Source organism: Babylonia areolata, chromosome 17, assembly GCF_041734735.1.
Source record: "Babylonia areolata isolate BAREFJ2019XMU chromosome 17, ASM4173473v1, whole genome shotgun sequence".
Classification (NCBI taxonomy): domain Eukaryota; kingdom Metazoa; phylum Mollusca; class Gastropoda; order Neogastropoda; family Buccinidae; genus Babylonia; species Babylonia areolata.
The window spans coordinates 10,393,652-10,399,453 of NC_134892.1; the positions used below are offsets into that span (position 1 = coordinate 10,393,652).

At 42.9% G+C, this 5,802-nt stretch overlaps 1 non-coding gene across 1 annotated transcript; it reads left to right on the plus strand.

The window, feature by feature from the left end:
• Window positions 1-4,482: 4,482 nt before the first annotated feature.
• Window positions 4,483-4,554, plus strand: Trnae-cuc (transfer RNA glutamic acid (anticodon CUC)). The gene has a single exon. It is a non-coding gene; the product is annotated as a tRNA-Glu (tRNA).
• Window positions 4,555-5,802: the final 1,248 nt, after the last annotated feature.

Below are 5,802 nucleotides of genomic sequence, written 5' to 3' on the forward strand. Positions count from 1 at the left end.
ACTGAAGAGAGATGGATGGATGGATGGATTGGGGTGGAGGTGGTGGTGCGGGGGATGGGGGTGGGGGTGGGGGAGTGGTAGGGTACAGGGTGTGATAATAGAGGTGTGTGTGTGTGTGTGTGTGTGTGTGTGTGTGTGTGTGTGTGTGTGACACCTAGGAGCAGGTGGTACTCAGTCAGCAGGGAGAATACCTGGGGAGCAGAGCGGGAGGAATACAGGGAAGTGATGGAGGTGGGAAGGAGGGGAACAAAAGAGACAGGATGGGGAGTATGGTGGAGGCTGTGGTTTGGCTGTATGGGGAATGGGGAGAGCATGCAGAGCAGGAGGAAGTGGGGGGAAGGGGATGGGGGGCAGGGGTAGGGTGGATAGGGGGGTGGGGGGTGGGGCGGAGATGAATAATGAACAGAAGAGAGATGGATGAATAGACAAATTTGGGGGTGGGGGTGGGGGTAGTGGTTGTGGCCTACATGGTGTGATAATGGAGGGGTGTCTGTTTGTGTGGGGGAGCGGAGGGGGAGGGGGGCGGCGGGGGGGTGGGGGGTGTAGATGGGTGTTGCGCTCTGTGTGTGTGTGTTGCTGTGTGTGTGTGTGTGTGTGTGTGTGTGTGTGTGACACCTATATGAGCATGTGCTGAGGCAGCAGAGAGAATACTTGGGGAGCAGAGGAGCAGGAGGAGGAAGTGGGGGACATGGTGGAGGAGGCAGAGGAGGAGAAGGGGGAGGGAGGTGAACAGAAGAGAGAGAGAGAGAGAGAGAGAGAGAGAGGGAGGGAGGGATGAATTGGGGAGTGTAGTGGAGTAAGGGAGAGAAAGTGTGGTTGGGTTTTGAGAAGGGGCAGAGCAGTGCAGGAGCAAGTGGGGGTTGGGGGGGAGGGTGTGTGTGTGTGTGAGATGAACAGAAGAGAGATGAGTGTTGATGGATGGACAGATTGGGGTGAGGGTGGTGGTATAGTGGTGGGGTACAGGTTGTGATAATGGAGGGGAGTGTGTGTGGGTGAGTGTTTTGTGTGTGTGTGTGTGTGTGTGTGAGAGTGGTGTGAGTTTTAAGTGATGTGCATGTGTATGGGATGTGCACGTGTAAGTTTGCATGACACATCCCATAGTTGGTGTAAAGCTGATGCTTATGCTGTTGTGATTATTCCACTGTACGGACATACTCAAATGAGGGCTGGTATCCCTGTTATTGTTTTATGGTTGCATGGCATGATTGGTGGTTTTGCCATGTCTCAAAGGAAAGGTGCTTTTATAAATTTAAAAAAAAAAAAAAATCGTGTGTGTGAGTGTGTGTTATGAAAGTGTGTGTGTATATTTTTTGTTGTGTGTGTGTGTGTGTGTGTGTGTGTGTTGGGGGGAGGTGTGTGTATGTGTAATGAACATACGTATATATATATATATATATATATATATATATATATATATAGCTGGCACTGCCTTTTTTTCAGAGGAGAATTGTGTGTGTGTTTGTGTGTGTGTGTGTGTGTGTGTGATTGAGTGAGTGAGTGTATGAGAATGAATGTGTGTGTGTGTGTGTGTGTGCTGAGGGGGAGGTGTGAGTGGTGCATGTGTTCAGTGTGTGCTTTTTGTATGGTTATTTTGATGAAAGTGACAGGTCACTTTTTCAAGTTGTTTTATGGAGATGAAGAAAAGAAAAAGAAATAAAAGATTTTGTTTTATTAGAAAATCAGCTTTGCATTATTTTAATGATTATCTTGATAAAAAAAAAGAAGCTTTTTGGGAACAAACATGCACACACAGACATAGGCAGATTCTTTCTTTCTGTTTGTCTGTCTCTCTCACACACACACACACACACAATTCTATCTTTTTCTCTCAGATACACACATGCATACTCACACACATGCACTTACACATACACACATTCTCCCTCTCTCTCACACCCATACACACACACACACACACACACATGCAACTCCCTGTGCCCTGCCCCCCCCCCCCTTCTCCCCCAACCCTCCTCCCCACTTCCATCACAGAATTCAGAGTAGAGTTGTGATTACATGGCAAGGGTGAGGTTGAGGCAAGGGTGCATGTTTGTCTAAAATCACTATTGTGGTTAGACATTGAACAAAAGAATGAACACACACACACACACACACGCACACACACAGAGGGGAAACCTCCTGTGAATGTACCAACACTGCAAAAGACACTGGCAGGAACTACCCACAACAAGAGAGGCAAGGCCTTCAAGACTCACTTGTGATAAATTAAGTCCCCTAGCATTAATTACAGAGTAATTTCCCTTTTTTACTATCTGTACCAAAACGTTTGCAAAATAAATAAAAATTCCATGCTTAGCAAAAGAAGTTCCTGTTTGAACAAAAAAATGATAATAATGACTCCTCTTGTTGTGTCAGAATAAGAGGTCAAAGTGCCAAGTTTAGAGAACACAAAAAATATAAATATAACAGTAAATGCAGTTTGCATATAATTAGGCTTCTTTTTTTTCTTTTTTTCTTTTGGTGCCCATCCCAGAGGTGCAATATTGTTTTAAACAAGATGACTGAAAGAACTGAATTTTTCCTATTTTTATGCCAAATTTGGTGTCAACTGACAAAGTATTTGCAGAGAAAATGTCAATGTTAAAGTTTACCACGGACACACAGACACACACACACACACAGAGACAACCGAACACCGGGTTAAAACATAGACCTCACTTTGTTTACACAAGTGAGTCAAAAATGGTAGTGGAGGGGGAAATCAAAACAGATCACAGTGAAAGCAGGATATGGAGGGCCACATAATTTGTGACATTTTTTTTTTAATTGTCTGTGTGTATTTGATGAAGGATGATGATGGCTTGGTGATGACACTGACTGATGTAGCAGAAGCCCTTCTGAGAGGTTTGGGACTGTCAGTTTGTTTAACAAGGAAGCGTCACTGTGTTCTAACAAATCCATATTTATATGCACTGTTCAGGCCTTGAGTGCATGCATATATATATATATATATATATATATATATATATATATGTGTGTGTGTGTGTGTGTGTGTTTACGCTAAACTTGACAAAAAGGGAGAAAATTGACCATACAAGGGAGACAACTGATGAGAGACGTCACCAAAGAGTTTTGTAGTGGTTTGTTCCCTTCGTTGGAATCGCTTCGTTTACTGGGTGTGTGGTTTTCACCGAGATGTTTTGTAATCTGGGATAGTTTCATTTTTTCCTTTCGCCCCGAATGAAGTCACACAATCAATCATTCAATCAATCAATTACTCTTGATAACACTGAGTAAACTCCCGAGTGAGAGTGTGCAGAATTCTTTTTCCCTTGACTTAAAAGTTAAAAGTCCCTCTACCATTTACGGCTATCGGGGCAGTGCATTCATAGCCTCTTGTCTCAAGAGTTCGGAAGAGGAAATCAGGGCCCAGTCCTGCCCTTTCGTATAATTTCAACTTTCCCCCACCGAAGTCAAAGTACCAATTCAACTCCCAGGGTTGAGTGAAGAAAACGGTAGAAAAGTTGCGAAAGCAGCACTGACTTGAAGTTGTGTACCTTGTGAATGGAGAGAGTTACCACTCTTTACTAATTTGTCAGTGCCACTGAGATGAATTATTGAGCTCGATGGTTAGTACCTTTCCAAAGTCTCAGTATCAGTATCAGTATCAGCAGCTCAAGGAGGCGTCACTAGGTTCGGTTAAATCCATATACGCTACACCACATCTGCCAAGCAGATGCCTGACCATCAGCGTAACCCAACGCGCTTAGTCAGGCCGTGAGAAATGAATGAATAAATAAAATGACAAAAAACCCCCACCAAAAACAAAAACCAAAAACCCCATAAAAATACTACTACCAATAATAACAATATTTATAAGGTACAAAGACTCGGCTACAGCGAAACGGGGTCTCCGCGATCTCTGTGTCACTGGTGAACTCCTGGTCAGCCTGGATGCTCTAGCAATTCTGCCACTGTGCCTTAAAAGAAGAACGTAAAGAAAAATAATAAGGGATACAATCAGCTTTAGTCAGCGTAGCATTCCAAGCATCCGCACGATACTTTGGAGAAAAAAAACCCCCACGACTTTAGTATGTGGATGGCACATCTACAACTTTGCGCACAGTGTCGTACATTATCTTAGCGAATTAGTTGTCGAAAAGAACAACCACGCAAGAAAATTAACTGATTATAAGGTCTTGGAAGGGTAAATATCCACAATTTTCCCACACAGACTTCAATTTTTATGTCCTTAAATTTTTCCCCTGAGACGGAATGAGCGTGTTCACAACTGTGGCGTGGGCGCCGTTCATTCCGCCGGTCACACCGAAGAGTTGAGGGGAGGAAATGTGGATAAGAGCCGTCCTTAGGTTGCTAAAGTTGGACATTGCACATTACCTGTAGTAAATTCAGTTCTGAAACAGTGCTTAGAAATCGAACGAATAAGGAAAGAAACGATACGCAGTTCGGCGGTTTGGGTAGCCAAAGCCTTCATATTAGAAATGTTTCAGGATAACTGTAACCTCCCAGGTGGTCTAGTGGTTAGGATTTCGCGCTCTCACCGCGACGGCCGGGGTTCGATTCCCCGTCTGGGAAGATTTTTTTTTTCTTTCTTTTTTTCTTCCCCCCCCCCAAAAAAAAGCACACCACCGCATATGAACAACTACTTCGACATTGAAAGCTAAGATTCGTCATTTCATAAACCACCCAAAATTAATCGTCATCATCAATGTTTGATCTGGACAGAAATGACGTGACTGATATGAGGAGTTGGTTAGCCTGAATGGGACCAGGGCGTGTGCGGTCACTGATCTAAAAATAGGCAGCGGTCAAAAGGTTGGGTGATGAAGAAGGGGGTGGGGGGTCGGTGGTTGGGGAGGAGAAGGTTGGATCCATTCCGGCGTGTGTTGTTGTCGCTGTTGCTATTAATGTTGTTGTTGTTGTTTTTGTTGTGGTATTTGTGATTTTTTTTTAATATACTTTTTTTTGTATCATTTATTTAGGTCAATGTATATCTAGATTTGCTGGCAGCGAACCAGATTCTTTCACATCCCCAGGCATTTGTGTAACTTGGCACACACACACACACACACACACACACACACACACACACACACACACACACACACACACACACCGGCACACACACACACACACACACACACACACACACACACACACACGATCAGTTTTTGCTCAGTTTAATATTATTGCTCTTCTTAAAAACAACAACAACACAAACATACACAGGGCATTCACTGAAGTCAGAACATGAGAGGTTTTTACTATGCACTGCAGGCCGGACAGTCTTCACCTAAAACCAAACCTAACAAGAAGAAGAAGAAGAAAAAGCAAAAAAAAAAAAAAAAAAAAAAGAAGTGGATGAACTGATCGCAAAATAAATAATGAATAATATAACTTAGGCTATGATGTACGCTCTTTATAGGTTACTGTTATGTTAGAGAAGAAAAAAAAACAAACAAAAAACCCCAAAGCAAAACAAAACAAAAACATCAACCTGACCACGAAAAAAAAAAAAAAAAAAATCTGAGAAGAGTGTGACAAAACAGAAAAAAATGTAGCAGTAGTTATAGTACGTGTTAGGATTGATGGGGGGTACGGTGGGTTTGTGAGTTTTTAACCCACTCTGTTCATCATAAACGCCGGTCGTTCTGATAGTTCTGAAACGAGAAAAAGGAAAAGAAAAGGATATATACATAGTGCATTGTAAATTACATCACAAAACAGTACAGAATTGAACAGTGCAGTACAGTATGATAAACTCAGTACAGTACAGTACAGTACAGTACAGCGCAGTACAGTGCAGTAAAAACAACAACAACA